We start from the raw sequence: 16,918 nt of genomic DNA, 5'->3' as shown, positions 1-16,918 counted from the left end.
TATAAACCAACAAAATCAAAGCCTGTATTCCCAGCTGCCACCTTTATCAGCTCTCACACACCAAACCAATATTCCTGCTGTCTCAAATCTCCCCAGCACCAGGTACTGAATGATTAAGCATGACTCCTATAACCTGCCAAAATTAGTCAAACTATCCAATCCTAAGCCTGCTCAGCTGCTTAACCTGCAGCTTCCTTCCCACCTTCCTTCCCATGGAAAATGCAGTAAGGGCTCTGGGCCCTGCTTTCCCCTCACTCCTTCTGCCTCCTGGCCAAACCTGGTGCTTCCCCATGTGGCCCTGCATGGTGTGGCATGCCCCCTCCTCTAGGGAACTGTGAGTAATAAAATCTTCCTTCAATGGCTTTAGCCTCTCCAGGTCATCATTCAGTCATCTGCATAAATTAAAAATCCTGGGGAATTCCCTGGCAGTCCAGTGGTTAGGACTCCGCGCTTTCACTGCCGAGGCCCTGGGTTCAATCCCCGGTTGGGGACCTAAGATCCCACAAGCTGTGCAACGTGGCCAAAAAAAACCCTACAAAAATATACAATGGAGAAAAGATGGTCTCTTCAATAACTGGTGCTGGGAAAACTGGACAACTATATGTAAAAAATTAAATTAGAAAAATTTCTCATGCCATATACAAAAATAAACTCAAAATGGATTAAAGACCTAAATGTAAGACTGGTAAACCATAAACCTCCTAGTAGAAAACATAGGCAGAACACTCTTTGACAAAAATTGTAGCAATATTTTTTTGATCTGTCTCCTAAAGCAAAGGAAATAAAAGCAAAAATTAAAAAAATGGGACCTAATTAAACTTAAAAGCTTTTGCACAGCAAAGGAAACCATCGACAACACGAAAAGACAACCTACCAAATAGGAGAAAATATTTGCAAATGATGCGACTGACAAGGGCTCAGTATCCAAAATACATAAACAGTTCATATAACTCAACATCAAAAAAACCAAACAACCTGATTAAAAAATGGGCAGAAGATGTGAATAGATATTTTTCCAAAGAAGACATACCGATGGCCAACAGGCACATGAAAAGATGCTCAACATCACTAATCATCAGGGAAATGCAAATTAAAGCCACAATGAGATATCACCTCACACCTGTCAGAATGGCTATCATCAAAAAGAACAGAAATAACAAATGTTGATGAGGATGTGGAGAAAAGGGATCCCTTGTACACTGTTGGTGGGAATGTAAATTGGTACAGCCACTATGAAAACAACATGGAGGTTTCTCAAAAAATTAAAAATAGAACTAGCATATGACCCAGCAATTCCACTCCCGTGTATGTATCTGGAAAAAAATGAACACTAATTCAAAAACATAAATGCACCCCAATGTTCACAGCAGCATCATTTACAATTGCCGAGATATGGAAGCAACCTAAGTGTCCACCAACATATGAATGGATAAAGTTGTGGTATATATATATATACACATACATACAGTAGAATACTACTCAGCCATAAAAAAAGAATAAAAATTTGCCACTTGCAGCAACATGGATGGACCTAGAGGGTATTATACTAAGTGAAATGTCATACTGTATCATATCATTTATATGTAGAATCTAAAAAATAAAACTAGTGAATATCGCAATAAAGAAACAGACACAGATATAGAGAACAAACTAGTGGTTACCAGTGGGAACAGGGAAGAGAGGGGCAAGATAGGGGTAGGGGATGAAGTACAAACTACTGGGTATGAAATAAATAAGCTAAAAAGATACATTGTACAACACAGGGAATATAGCCAACATTTTATAATAACTAGAAGTGGACTATAACCTTTAAAGGTTAGCTGTGAATCACTATGTTGTACACATGAAACTTATATAATATTTTATAGCAACCATACCTCAATAAAAAAAATAAAATAAAAATCCCACAGGTTTTACAATTAAGACATCTGGGCAGGCCCTGTGACTGATCAACAGAATATGGCACCAGAGATGCTGTGCCAGTTTCCAGGCCCTGGTCTCATGATATTGGGAGTTTCCCCTTCCTGCCTCTTGGACCACACTCTCTTGGGACTCAGCAGCCATGCTATAAGGAAGCCCAAGCAGCTCCTTGAAGAGGTTCATGTGGAGAGGAACCAAAGCCCCTGGCCCACAGACCAGTCGAGCTCCCAGTCGATAGGCAACACCCACCTGTGTAAGCAAGCCATGCGTGTGAGCCATCCTGAAATGGTCCCTCTACCTCCAGATGAGCCATCCCTACCGAGCCCTGCCCAAATGGCAGATTTCCCATCATAATAAATGACTGTTGTTGCTGTTTGCCAGTGAGCCTTGGCATGGTTTGTTCTGCAGGAGTGGACAATGGGAACACATAGGGTGGAGTCTCTGAGGAGGTGAAATGTCAGCAGAGATCTGAGGGGTGAGAAGAGGTGTAAGGAGTAGAGGAGGGCGCTTCCTGTTAACCATGGACAGTTCAACATTGATCTCCACTTCCTCCCTCTTGAAACCCCTCTTGAAACCCCACTAAAATGATAGTAAAGATTTTAGAATTGGAATGAATTGATGAGAGACGATCACCTTATCAAGCTAATGATAGTTAAAACCAGAGTAAGGGGGCTTCCCTGGTGGCGCAGTGGTTGAGAATCTGCCTGCCAATGCAGGGGACACGGGTTCGAGCCCTGGTCTGGGAAGATCCCACATGCCGCGGAGCAACGAGACCCGTGAGCCACAACTACTGAGCCTGCGCGACTGGAGCCTGTGCTCCGCAACAAGAGGGGCCGCAATAGTGAGAGGCCCGCGCACCGCGATGAAGAGTGGCCCCCGCTTGCCACAACTAGAGAAAAAGCCCTCGCACAGAAACGAAGACCCAACACAGCCAAAAATTAATTAATTAATTAATTAATTAATTAATTAATTAAAAAAAAAAAAAACCAGAGTAAGGATGGGGGTAAAGAACACCCACAGGAAGCAAGCTCAAAACCCCAACAAGCCTGAAGGATTGAAGGTTCTAGGACCCTCTGGGAGCAGAGGTATGCAGTGGCCTGAAGGCAGGAAACTGGCTGAAGGTTTGCATGAGAAGCACTTAGACTCCGGACACTACTTCCTCATCCTCACCCTAGAGCACAAGGAGGCTGCTTCCTGGGGAGGCTGAATCAGAGAGCTCTGGACTCAGGGACACGAGGCCCAGTGGAGGTAGGGGCACCATAACAAGACAGGGGGTTAAGTGAAAGACCACACACTAAATGGTGACACTCTCAGCCTCTTTTCCCCAATCAGTCCCAAGAGCACTGGCTGATGATCTGACCCCTCCCCCAACAACCAGAAATAAAAATCAGAGAAAGCTGACCCACCTAAGAGAAAAGCCCCACAGATTCTGAACTGCAGGGGCCTCCATTGGATCACTCTATGGTGTGGCGTCCAGGAAACAAGCCCCACCCACAGGGCCCCAGTCAGCTTTTTGGAGCCTCCTTCTTAGTTAGAGCCAGCCAGGGATCACCAGGCGTCGAAAGGAAGACAGAGGCAATGGCACCCATCGTTTCAGGAATTTAGCAAACTGGTTGGCATTATGTCGGCAGCTTGAAATCAGCGGGGATGGAAGTATTTACACCGTGGAAGTAAGCAAACACATCAAATCATGGAAACCTGCACACCAGTGACAGACACTGAAAAACCCAAACCAAATCAAACAAAAACATGGAAAAAAGCAGCTCAGAGGCCGGTTTTTGTTCTAAACCTTGTAGTATTATTTGGAATGTTTACATTAAATATCCATGTTACTTTGATAGAGCGAGCACTGTTATATAGGGTCCTTCCAGGTTGTACGGACAATACAAGAGATGGCCCCGGATCAGGTAAGAATCAGGTGTGTTCCAGGAATTGAAAGAGGGGCTGTGTGGCTGGAGCACAGGGACAGAGGGGAGAGGGGTGGGAGATGAGCTTGGAGAAGTAGGCTGGGGCCAGATCATGCTGGGCCCTGTAAGACATGGTGAGGATGGTTTGTTTTATTCTAAGAAAAACAGAAGATCGTTTCAGGGTTTTGAGCGGGGGAGCGACAGGGATTCATTTACTTTTCTAAAAGATCTTTCCAGCTGCTGTGTGCCAATGGGCTGAAATGGTGGCAGCAGGGCTGGAGAGAAGAGGCGAGAGTAGAGATATATTTTGGAGGCCGGATGTTTGGAATTCACATAATTTAATCTCCTTTTGCAGACAGAGACACTGGAGCTCAGACTGATCTGCTAAGGATCTCACAGCTAGAAATGAGTGGGATTCAAACACAGTTCTCCAAGCTCAAGGCCCTGGTCTCTCCCATGCACAGAGGGAAGGGTGCAGCCCCACCTTCCACCAGGACCCCAGCAGGAGAGGAAAAACCCAGTTCAGCTGTGGACTCAAAATCTTTAAAACATGCGCCCTCTTTGACCCAGTAATCTAACTAACCTAAAATAAAGAAACTTTTTGCAGAAAGTTGTTCATCACAAGCGATTACTTCTGACCTTGGAAAATGGAAGTAACCTAAACATGAAACACAAGCAAATGCTTAAGAAAAATGTGGCCGAGCCCTTGGCAGAACGTGTGGCAGCCATTCGACATCGTGGTGTTGAACAGTAAGAGCTGCCACGTAAGGAACAGCTACGACGTGCCAGACCCTGGCCCGGGTGCTATGTAACACTCACAAGAGCACTGAAGGGTAGAAGCCATTATACCCACTTTACACCTGGGGAAACTAAAGCTCAGAGAGGTGAAGAGCCTTGCTTGAGTTTACAGAGCTGAGAAGCTGCAGAGCTGCGCTGGGCAATTCACTGCCCTTCCCTGAGCCTATTTCCTCATCTGTAGGATGGGAATGATACCGCCAATAAGTGATAAGTTGGGGGCGGGGGGGGGGCAGCGAATGAGAATAGAATGTGCCAGCTCAGTGCCTGGCACACAGTAGGTGCTCAGCAAATGCAAATCCCTTCCTTGTGCATCTTGTGGAGCCATCTTCACTTTATGACTGCTACTCCCAGCGCAGTCACCACAGAAACCGCTCCCGTCTCTCCCCTGTGCCCGTCATCCTGCCCATGCCCTGAGATTGAGTGTAGAGGTCAAGAACAGGGCAGGGCTGTGTGTGGATGACGCCAAGGACTGTATTTCTGGGTCATCACCTGCAGTGGGACTCTAGCCAGTGCCCCTGGGGAAGTGGATGTGAAAACTGTTGGCTTGCCAAGGTCTCCAAAGATGATAGCTGGGGACAGCCCACATGCTGGACAGCAGGGCTATGCTCAGCCAGGTTGGGAAATGCAGATGGACCCGCTTCTTGGGAGGAACTAATAAGCCCTCAGTCCTCAGAATCACGTGTGCTGAGCTACAGTCCTCAGTGAGACGATGACTGTGCTGTGGGGATGGCGATGCCGTGAGACGTGCTGGCGTGATGGACTTGGGGTCCAGAGTAGTGCGTGACTCAGGCGGTCCAGGAGCTGGTTGTGGAGGTGGGTGGGGGACAAGGAGAGCAGTTGGGTTAGGGGTAGGGATGGCAGAGGGGATGGAAGTGGTGATGGTGGTGGGGATGGACGCAACAGTGATGTTTGTGATGATGCGGGTGGGGATGCAGATGGAGCTGGTGGTGGTGATGGTTGTGGGGCGGAGATGATGATGGTGGTGGGCTGATAGCGGAGATGCAGATGGAGCTGGGCTCCTGTGATGCTGATAGACTGCTGGCATCCACTGTGTGAGCAAAATCCAGGACCCTTAACACTGGCCAGATGCAGCTAGCCTTGGCACCCCCTCGGGGTGTGATCTTGGACCTAACACCCTCACCTCTTTTGCTCCCTCGTTTCCCCTCCTTTAGAGGTGAATCAGCAGCCATAGGACTATTGGGCACTTAAGTGTGTGGCCGCAGGTGTGCCAGCTGTGCTCCTCACCAAGTCAAAGTGCAGTAGGGAAGACAGGAGACTCCTGTCCTGGGATCCAGTCCCCCGGGGAAGGGAGCAGGCACGATGGCTGAGTGCTGTGGCTGGAACTTTGCACCCATTACCACTGATTCCTCAGCACACTGTGGTCCCGGATGGGAAGTGACGCGACCCAGTGCGTAACGGGATCAGAACTCAGAGCAGGATGTCTGTGCTCTCTCCTGCCAGCCTTCTGGTTTTCTCTTCCCCTTTGGCCAGACTCTCCCACAGGCTGTGCAGAGCCCCCAGGGTCGAGATGGGGGCAGAACAGCCTTAACCACGGGCTTCATTCTGCAGGGTCCCTGAGGCCTCCACCTCCAGGCCCCCTTCCCCCACCCAGCTCTACCCATCACTCATCATAGTTTCTTCTGACTCCCCCCTCCCATTCTCATGGGGCCTCGAGAAGCCTGTGACCCTTACTCAGAGCAGCACGGTGACCTTTGATGTTGTGTGTGAGGCACACGCAGTCTTTTACCTGCGTCAAGCCCTCACCGTCCCCCGGGAAGGAAGAGAGGGCTGTCAACCCCTTCAGGCCTGAGTCCCAGGGAAGCTCAGGCTCCTGTTCAACATGCCACGCCAGTCGGGGCAGAGCCGGGACGCCACCCCGCTGCCTCCCAGTCCAGCACTCTTTCTCACTGCCTCGCCGCAGCCCTGGGTTTCACGCAATCTTGCCTCCTCCTTGTCACAAAAACTTTTATAAACACACGCTCATTTGATCATAATGAGGTCAGAGTTCTACAGTCAGAGCATCACCCTCTGGATTCGGTCACCTGAGAAAAATGCGCAGAGCCCGTGTGAGCTGGGGAAGGCACAGGCTGAACCTGCCCCACCAGTGAGCCTGCCCGCCCACATCACCAGGCGCGGCCACTCCCAAGCTCAAACCTCCGCCATGGCTCCCACTGGCTGCGGAAGCCACTTCCTGTTCCTCCGCTTGGCAAGCTAGGGCCTCACAGCTGCTGGGTCTCTTCCCACACAAGCCGTTCTTCCCCTCCTGTGGCCCACGGGCATTGAATGCTCCTGTTCTCAGTACACAGCCTGTTTTCCTGCCTCCAGACATTTGCATATGCCCTGCCTTCTGCCCAGGACACCTTCCCTAGTCTTCTGCATATGTGCAAATTCTCTCTATCCTCCAAGGCCAGGTCAGGTGTGGAGCCAAGTTCAGGCGTTGGTGGCCCCTCCACTGGCCCCTAAGCTCCTGGTACGCCAGCAGGGGCAAGGGACAGAGCGAGCACCAATGAACAAGAAGTGAATAGAGTAAAATAGATAACCAGCAAGGACCTACTGTATAGCACAGGGAACTATACTCAATGTTTTGTAATAACCTATAAGGGAAAAAAATCTGAGAAAAGAATATATGTATAACTGAATCACTTTGCTGTACCCCTGAAACTAACAACATTGAAAATACTATTAAATTGAAGAAGAAGAAGAAGAAGAGAAGAGGAGGGGAGGGGGAGGGAGAGGGGGAAGAGGAGGAGGAGGAGGAGGAGAAGGAGAAAGAGAAGGAAAAGAAGAAGAAGTGAATGGAGTTGCCCATGGGCTGTACTGGGGAAGGGACCCGACAGGGCCCAGGCCAGTCCCTTCCCCAGGGCTCCGTCGTGCCAGGCAGCCCTAGGCCGAGGCATGGGAGTGAAGGAGGCATGGCTTTCTCCAGGCCCCAGTCCCTTCACAGCTGAGCCCTGGGGCTCTGCTTTGCTCCTCTCTGACTCTCAGTTTGTCTCCTGAAAAATGAGACTATCTACATTCTAGAAATTACAGCTTCTTTTCCCCCAAGCCCCCTCCCCCAAGCTGTCTCTACACTTCGCCTTTCCCAGCCCTCAAAATGTGCCTGGGGAAGGGTCAAAAAGGATGCAGAGGTGAATTAGGGTGGCTCTGGCCCCCACCCCATGAGACATGCAGGCCCTTGGGCCTGTCCCTTTGGGAGGGGCATACCCACCCCCTGCGGCAGCCACAGCTCTCAACAGCCCACGGCTCCAAGACTTTCTAGAATTCGGAGGCACTGGGAGTGTGGACCCTAGGACTGCTCAGGGCCTCCAGGAGGGTCAGAGAGGGTGGTGGCCCTCCTCACCCATGGGCCCCCTGCAGGCAGGCTCAGCCACCAGCCACTTCCAACCGACCACAAACTCTCACTTCTGCTTTCTCGCCTTCTTGTTTACTTCTCACAGTTGTTTCCCAGCTGTAGGAATTATCATTCCGGGGTCCAGGTGAGGAAACTGAGGCTCAGAGAAGCTCAGAGAGGGATGGCCCAGAGGAAGGGACAGAGCGTTAGACCCAGACTGGCTCCCAAACCAGGAGCCCCTGGGCAAGCCTTGGTCTGGGCTCCACTTGATGCCACCAGGGCCCTGGGGCCCCTCCAGTCCCATCCCCAGGCTGCTTCCCTGGCAAACAGACATGGAGTCAAATGACCCTGAGTTTGGATTGCCGCATTTCACTTACCCCAGGCAAGCCCTTATCCTCCCGGCCTCAGTTTCCCCCCTGAGAATAGGGTGTGGATAAGAGCCAGAGTCCACACACTGGTCACAGCCTGTTTCCATAAGTTGGATCTCAGTGTTCCCCAGGTCCCTGCTTTTGTGCCTGGTGCCCCAACCCAGCAGTCCCTGCCTCAGGGAAGAGGCCCAGGCCCGGCTCAGCTCTCAGCCAAGTCTCCACCTGGTACCCCAGGGCAAAGAGATGTGTCGGGGCCTGGGAATGTGCCAGAGCTGGGGGCCACCTGTAGTGAGTCCCAGCTAGACACTTCCTAGTCTGGGCCGAGGAGGCACCAGACTTCATTACCGACCACAAGCCAAACTGCTCTGGGGCTCTCCAGAGTCTTTCCTGCACTATTACCGTCCCCATTCTACAGATGAGGAAACTGAGGCCCAGAAGAGTTATGGAGCCCACCCAAAGTCAGGATGGAGCTGGGATCTGAACCCAAGCAGCTGGAGTTGGAGCCCAGTCCTTTCTCTTTGAGCTCTGGAGCCCCCTGGCTCAGCCACCCTGTCTTCCCCACTTCAGGCTTCCCGTGAAAGGGGCCAGGACGTGTGAATTCATTTTTCTAGGGCACCTGCCTCCCTTCTGTCCTGAGAAGAAACCTCATTGGATCCAAATCGCCCAAGGCCTTAGAAGGGAAGGGAGCCATCGGAACCTTGGGAATAGGTATTACTAGCCTCACACTGCAAGAGACACTGAGGCCTTGCGGCCAGGCTGGGACTCACTCCAGGTCCACTCAGCTCAGCTCCAGTGCTTGCTCCCTCCTCCCAGGCTCCCACCCAGCTGCGGGGGAGACCCCCAGAGCTCCCCATGGCCCCAACCACCCCACTCGGTCCCTACCCCTGGCCAGGAGACCCCGCGCCCCTGCTGCAGAGGAGCCGTGCCCTCCCTACCTGTGCCCCGGAAGGGGCCCCGGAGGCAGATGATGGGCCCTTAGGCACAGATGGGCACCTTCTGGGGCCTGCAGTGGTGTGGCCAGCAGACTTTGACACCACCTCCGCCTCCCCTGAGCAATCATTAACCCTGAGAAAGACCACACCTCCTGGGACAGGAAGGGCTCCTCAGGAGGCCCGGACCACAGCTGAGGAGAGGGTAGGAGGGCAGGATCAAGGTGACAGTCCCTGTGGTCCCAGGCCTGGAGGCCTAGGTCACGGGAGCCAGGGTCTGGCAGAACCGAGCCCGGAGAATGTGGGAACCAGGCCCAGCCCTGGGGCAGGAGGGATGTGGGGAGGGTGAGCCCTCCATCCCCTCCTTGCTACAAGAGTCTTCAGTGACAGAGGACCTGTGAGGAAGGTGAGAAAGGCAATAGGTCAGGGAAGGGAACAGTAAAATAGTGTAATAGTCAAACACGAGGTCTTCACTGAGGAGTGAAGGCAACCTTGATTGTTCCCCTCGTTTGAGGCCCTCAGAGGGTATCTACCCGGCCCCCCAGGAGCTCATCCACCCTCAGGCTGGCTTTAAATATCTTCCCAGAACCCACGGCCTCCCAGGAGAGGCCGAACCCCCAACTCCTCCTCCAGTCTCAGGCCCAACCATCCCCGTGTTGACACAGGAGAAGGGGGATCTCAAGTTCTTGGGGCTGGGAGGCCTGGGGAAGTCACCGCCCCTCTCTGAGCCATGCTGCCTGTGTCTGGACCATGGGGCGCTGGGTCCTCCCGCACCAGGGGCCAGTGAGGGTGGCCAGGGAGACACCCAGCCCAGGATGGGCACTCAGTGAGGCCTGGAACAACCAAAAGAGATCATGAGATGCAAATACACTCTCAGCTCCAGGGAAGTCCTAGGGGAGGATGTCCTTGTGCCTCCTGAGTGGAGTTGGAATCAGCATTTATTGATCACCTACGGTGTGCTTTACATCATGGTCTCTCTGATGTCTGACATTGCCCAGGAGAGGCAGGTTCCATTATAACCATGCCTACACTACAGAGAAGTGTCATGGGGCTCAGAGAGGGGAAGTGACCGTAAGCCAGGAACCAACTCTGACCACAGCACCAAGGCCCTGCAATGAGGGAAGAGTCCTCCTTGCTCACCTCAGCCCTCCCCATTTCTCCTCACCCAGTGCGGCCTCCTCCACACTTCCCCCTGCCCACCCCCTGTTCTGGCCACCTAGCAGCTCTCCTCACTTCCCTGGTAACAACACCCAGTTTTCCTTTGGGGAACTTCCTCGCCCCTCCTTCTCCTTACCCCATGGGGTGCATGTGATGAGGCCTGCCTGACCAGGCCGGCACAGCATCCCCCTGGCCAGAGCTGCTGGTTTGAGTTTGGGCATGTGACCAAAGCTGGGTCAGTTAGAACCAGTGGGACTCAAATAAAGGACTTTTGTTGGAACTGCTGAGCATGAGAACCTCGTTGCTCCCTGCTGGGATGTCCAAGCTGTGAGAAAGCGACTTCCAACAGCTGTCTGTCTTACTACCATGAGGGAAAGATCTACAGAGAAATAATCCAAGACTGAGTAAAGCAGAGCTGAGAAATGGAGACACGTGGACTTCTCGAGACTTTGTGTGAGCCCCTAGATGTAGCCATGCCTGAAGCCATCACCACCAGACTCTTCCATTATTGAAACAATACATTCATTTTTTTTGCTAGGTCTGGTTGAATTAGTCTGTCCTGACTACAATGCCCCTCAGGCAGGAAGTTCCCCATCCTTTTACCACCCCACCCAGACGCTAAGGACGGGGCACAGAGTTAGGGTAAGAGAGGCCAGAGTTTGAACTTGGCTTGGCCATCTCCCTGTTAAGCCTCCTGGAGTCCCCACTTCTCCCTGTAGCATGATATTGGACATCTGCATTCATAACTTAGAGAAAATAATATTACTTACCTCACAGGATTCTTGTGAGGATAAAACCAGATCACTGAGATACTGTTCCTGGCATGGGGACTGGCACATAGCAAGGACCCCATCCACCAATTGTTTGAGCTCCCAGGGCATTGAATCCATAGCTTGCTCAGGACACATGCCCACTGTCTTGTCGTCATCCTGGGTGGCCCTCTCCTCATGGCAGGTGCCACACCTGACTTACACTCAATAGATATATGTATCAGGTAGTTACAATATGCCAGGCACTTTGTTTCCTAAACCTCCAATTTTAAAACAGATTATCAAAATATATATGCTATGTGTATACCCGTGTTCATAGCAGCATTATTCACAATAGCTAAAATGTGGAAGCAACCCAAATGTCATTGACAGATGGATGGATGAGCAAAGTGTGGTCTATACGCACAATGGAATATTAGTCAGCCTTAAAAAGGAAGGGAATTTTGACACATGCTACAAATGCTATAAATGAACCTCATTACGCTAAGTGAAACAAGCCAGTCACAAAAAGACAAAAATTGATTCCACTTATGGGAGCTACTTAGAGTAGTGAAAATTATAGATAGAAAGGAAAATGGTAGTTACCAGGGGCTGAGGGAGGGAGGAATGGGGAGTAATTGTTTAATGGATACAGACGTTCAGTTTTGCAAGGTGAAATGAGTTCTGGAGACAGATGGCAGAGATGTTTGCACAACAATATGAGTGTACTTAATACCACTGAACTGTACATTTGAAAATGGTTAAGATGGTAAACTTTATGTTATATATTTTACCACAATTTTTAAAAATTGGAAAAATTATGTGCTACAACAAGCTTAAAAAATGAAGAAACCTGGATGAAAGGGAAACAAATGAGAAAAATGAGGAAAATTTAGGCATGAGTAGAGTCCATAAAATATTTAAATATTTGCCTTGAAGTTCTGGGTAAATGTCAGAGGTGGGCCATGAATTGGGTTCTGAGCTTCCCAACAGGCAAGGCAAAGGGGGAAACAGGATCTGGGATCCATTAAGTTCAGCATCCATGCAACAGAGACGGGGGGTGGGAGAGAGAGAGAGGAATCGCGAGCCAGGATCTGGGAGCTATGGTGCAATTCTTAATACCTAAGAGGTGTTTCCTCTTGTGTGTCTCCAAGGAAAGGATGCTGCAGGAGGTTGGATGGCACTTGACATGGCTATTATAACATAGCTGTCAAGAGATCAGGTTCAGGGTCGGGGCTGGGTTCAATTGTAGTGAGGCAAGTTACAGAATCTCTCTAAGCCTCAATTTCCTCATCTGTAAATTATGGGTTATGTATGAAACCTACCTCAGAAGGTGGTGGTAAGGATGAAATGAAGTCATGCACTTAAAGTCCTGAGCACAGTGACTAACACAGAGTGAAGGCTCATGGAAGATTAGCTTTGTAGTGGTGTGGTGGGATCACTGGTGGCTTAACTGGTAGGCGGAGAGGTAGGCAACACTGCCCAAAGCTCCAGGCTCCAGGCCCACCCCAGACCAAGGGAGCTAGCCTGGTCTCTCTGCCCAGGACCAGGTAGGGCAGACCCCAACCTAAGGCCCTGCTCTCCCTCCCTGCTCTGACCGCTGGGGCCAACAGCTCTGGATCACTGCTCCGACCCCCACAGGGCATGTCCTGGCCTGCCCAGACCTTTGGCCAGTGTGTGGATGAGCCGGGTGTGGCCAGATGGTGCCATTACCATCTCAAGGGGCACCTGTCTGCCTGCCACAAGGCAGCCTGAAAAGCTCACTTGGCTCTGGGCTGTGATGATCCAGGTCTGAGTCACAGATCCAGACCCAGAGTCAGTTTTGGGTACTGGCGGACGGCCAGGCACACAGTAGGGCTAAGAGGCCAGAATGTGGACTCAGATGACCTTGGTCCTAATCATCTCCCTACCGTTTACCAGTTGGGGGCCTTGGGCAAGGGAGTTCATCTCCCTGACCCTCAAAGTCCTCATCTGTAAAATGGGCACAACAGCAGAAACCAACTCATAGGTTTGTTATAAAAATGAAACAGGTAACATGGTAAAGCACCAGCACAGGGCAAGTGATAAAGAGGTGTGCACCTGAGGTAGCAATTCAGACACACATCAGGGATCCTTTGTAGCCACTGTCTCAGGGGTGTGGTTTTTAAAAGTTTTGATCAGAAAAATTTCTCATTGCTTGTCTTTGCTGGCAACCTACTGCGGGCACTCACTATATGCTCAGAAATTGATCAAGCTGAAATCAAGTCCTCACTTGCCCTCTGACCAGCTGTATGATGTCCGACAAGTCACTCATCTCTGAGCTGCCACTTCTTCATCAGCAACATGGAGGTACCACCCCTCCCCCACAGCGTGCAGCTTCAGAGGTGACCTAGAGAGCCTGGGCTGAGTGTGGCTCTTTTTTGTGCATCTGTCTGATCCCTCCTCAACCTTCCAGTCATCCCTCCCTGTTGCACACAGCTTTGCAGAGTAAAAGTTTCTTTCATCGCTCTGTCTTACAGCTGAGGGACCAGCCCAAGAGGAGCCCCTTGGTGTCAGAGACAACCTCCCACCTTAGAAAGAATTTGGGGACCCATAAGACCAACTCCTCACCTCCCTCCAGACCACTGAGCCCCTTCCCAGGGCACACAGTCCCTCTAAAGGACCCCTTCCAAGGGGCTGTTCTGCCACGGCTTGCACACCTCCAGTGATGGGGAGCTCACCTCATCCCATGACCTCCACTCTATGGCCCCAACTGTATTTGCTTTATTGAGTTGAGAGCTGCCCGGCCACTTCCACGGGGCTGGACTTTTGGGAGCGCCAGGCCCCACTTCCCCCCTCTGCTCTGGGACAACTCCCCCAGGGCCTTCCCTCGGGCTCTTCCCATCACTCCCCACCACCACCATCCCAGGCCCGCATTGTGGCCAGGCAGACCTGGGTTCCCATTCCAGCTCTGTCCCTTCCTGGCTGTGTGCCCTAGGGCAAACGACTCTCCACTTCTGAGCCTCAGTTTCCACATCAGGAAAATAGGGGGAAGTGAAATAACATGTGCTTGTTTTCTGTCAGTCCAGTTCGTGGAGCTCTGAGATGGAACAGGCCTCTGAGCCCTCTAGGAATGCAACCTGGTGTCACACGGCCCTCCTGGGGTCCCCTGCCACTTCTGTGTCCATTCAACAGACAGGGGCTTACTGCTCACCTTGGCCAGGCACTGTGCTTGGCGTTGGGCACTGGTGGGGTGGGCACGAGCACCCCTGCCCCCACTGAGGGAGACTCTGTATGAGAGCAGAGTAGGCCAGGCCAAGAGGAAGGAAAGGGAAGCCCAGGCAGAGGGAACAGTGTGTCCAAACCCCACTGTGGAAAGAACCGGGCCCTCAGGGGAACTGAAAGACCAAGGTGGCTGGAACTCAGGGGTCATTTGTTCAAAGGATTGGGTTTCAAAAACTACTGTACATTCATACAATGAATTACTAGCCAGCAAGTTAAAAAACAAACACAACAAAACAAAAACAAAAAAACAAAAAACTTACCTGTGCTCATTGTAGTATTATTCACAATAGCCAAGACTTGAAAACAACCTAAGTGTCCAGCAGTAGATGAATGGATAAAGAAACTGTGATATATATATATATATATATATATATATATATATATATATATATATATATATATACACACACACACAATGGAATATTATTCAGCCATAAAAAGTAAAGAAATCTTGCCATTTGTGACCATATGGATAGTCCTGGAGGGCACCTTCCTAAGTGAAATAAGCCAGATAAAGAAAGACAAGCACTGCATGATCTCACTTATGTGTAGACCTTTTTTTTTTTAAAGTCAAATACATAGAAACAGGTTGTAGAATGGTGTTCGCCAGGAGCTGTGGGCTGGGGGAAACTGGGAGGTGTTGCTCAAAAGATACAAACTTTCAGTTATAAGATGAGTAAGGTCTAGGGATCTAATGTACAGCAAGGTGACTATAGTTAACAGTACTGTATCTATCTTTTTTTTAAATAAATTTATTTGTTTTTATTTATTTATTTTTGGCTGTGTTGGGTCCTCGTTGCTGCGCACGGGCTTTCTCTAGTTGTGGTGAGCGGGGGCCACTCTTCGCCACGGTGTGCGGGCTTCTCATTGCGGTGGCTTCTCTTGTTGTGGAGCACCGGCTCTAGGCGCACGGGCTTCAGTAGTTGTGGCACATGGGCTTAGTTGCTCCATGGCATGTGGGACCTTCATGGACCAGGGCTCAAACCCGTATCCCCTGCATTGTCAGGTGGATTCTCAACCTCTGTGCCACCAGGGAAGCCCTGGATCTATCTTATACTTGAAAGTCGCTATGAGAGTAGAGCTTTAATGTTCTCACCGAAACAACAACAAAATGGCAACTGTGTAGGTGAAGGATGTGTTAACTAACCTTATTTTGGGAAACATTTTGCAATATATACATGTATCGAATAATATTGTACACCTTAAACTTATGCAATGTTATATGTCACTTAGATCTCAGTAGAGCTGGGGGCAAAAAAAGGACAGACTACTGATACACAACACCAGTTGGATCTCAAAAAACATGATGCAGAATGAAAGAAGGCAGTATTTATACAGTCAGCCATTCCATTGACATGAAGTTCTAAACATGAAAAACAAATCTATAGTGATAGGAACCAGATCGATAGTTATGACCAGAGTAAATTGACTCGAAGGGGGTGAGAGGAAACTTTCTGAGGTGATGAAAATTTTCTAGATCTTGATTGGATTTTAGTTATACAGAGGTATACATTTATGAAGAAGGCACTAAGCTATACACGTAAGATTTGTTTATTTTACTGTAGAGTTACAAAGTATACCCTAAATTAGGCTTTAATGTAGTTCTGATTTAAAAAGAAAAAAACAAAAACAAAAACACAAATACAAACAAAAAAAACCCAAAAAACAAATAAACTTGTTTGTTAAAGGATGAACCAGAGTGGGGTAGAAAGCAGCCTCTGAATGTCCCGCCTGAGCCCTGTCGCTTCCTAGCAAAATCCCTTAGCTGGCTATGTCTCGGTTTCAAATCTATAAAACAGGGACAATAATAATATTCCCTCACTGGGCTGCTGGACTTTATGGACCAACTAAGTTAATTCATTTTAAGCACTTAGACTATTGTTTGGCACATGGAAAGAGCTCAACAAATGCAAGCTTTAAAAAACAAATCGGCCTCGAGGCAGCGGGTCTAAAACAGCCCTCTGCAGAGGTGCCAAGTCCTGGGCTGAGAAAAGGGGGCCTCCTGAGGGCAGCCTCTGAGAGGTGAGGACTTCAGGGACTACAACTCCCGGGACGACCCAGTCGGAGCGGGGCGCACTGGAAGTTGTAGTCCTCGTCGGCTAATTACACCCAAGGATGCAGGCAGCGGCGATCCCCTCTGGGACTGGGGATGCCGGGCCTGAGCAGGTATCAGCCACGCTCTGGTCCAGGCTAGCTCTAGCCATGGGCATACGCATTCTCTTATCACTAGTCTCCCTACCGCCCAAAGGCGGTATCATCGCTCACATTTCACAGACGAAGAAACTGAAGCTCAGAGAACGACACAAAGGGAGGAACCAAGAACTGCTGACCCCATAGTCTTTGCTCTTTGTATATGTATCCTTGACACACACACACACACACCCACACACACACAATTCCGAGGCTGAGGGAGGGGAACAAACTGTCCGCGAAGGGAAGGTTCTTTGAACGACCATGGAGTCGTATTATATTTCCTATTTAGTCACTCGCCAAGGGCACACAGTAGTAACGGGGC

General features: G+C 50.0%; 1 protein-coding gene across 1 annotated transcript in view; it reads right to left on the bottom strand.

Moving 5' to 3' along the window:
* The window catches only part of CDHR2 (cadherin related family member 2), a 39,025-nt gene extending 29,691 nt beyond the window's left edge, over nt 1-9,334 (bottom strand). Inside the window, exon 1 of the mRNA XM_036848811.1 lies at nt 9,260-9,334. The gene's annotated coding sequence lies outside the window, so the exon portion shown is untranslated. The remainder of the gene's footprint in view (nt 1-9,259) is intronic.
* Nucleotides 9,335-16,918: the final 7,584 nt, after the last annotated feature.

The sequence above is a fragment of the Balaenoptera musculus genome, chromosome 3 (assembly GCF_009873245.2).
Source record: "Balaenoptera musculus isolate JJ_BM4_2016_0621 chromosome 3, mBalMus1.pri.v3, whole genome shotgun sequence".
Classification (NCBI taxonomy): Eukaryota; Metazoa; Chordata; class Mammalia; order Artiodactyla; family Balaenopteridae; genus Balaenoptera; species Balaenoptera musculus.
Note: the sequence above shows the minus strand (reverse complement) of the source record. Positions and strands in the feature narration are given on the sequence as shown.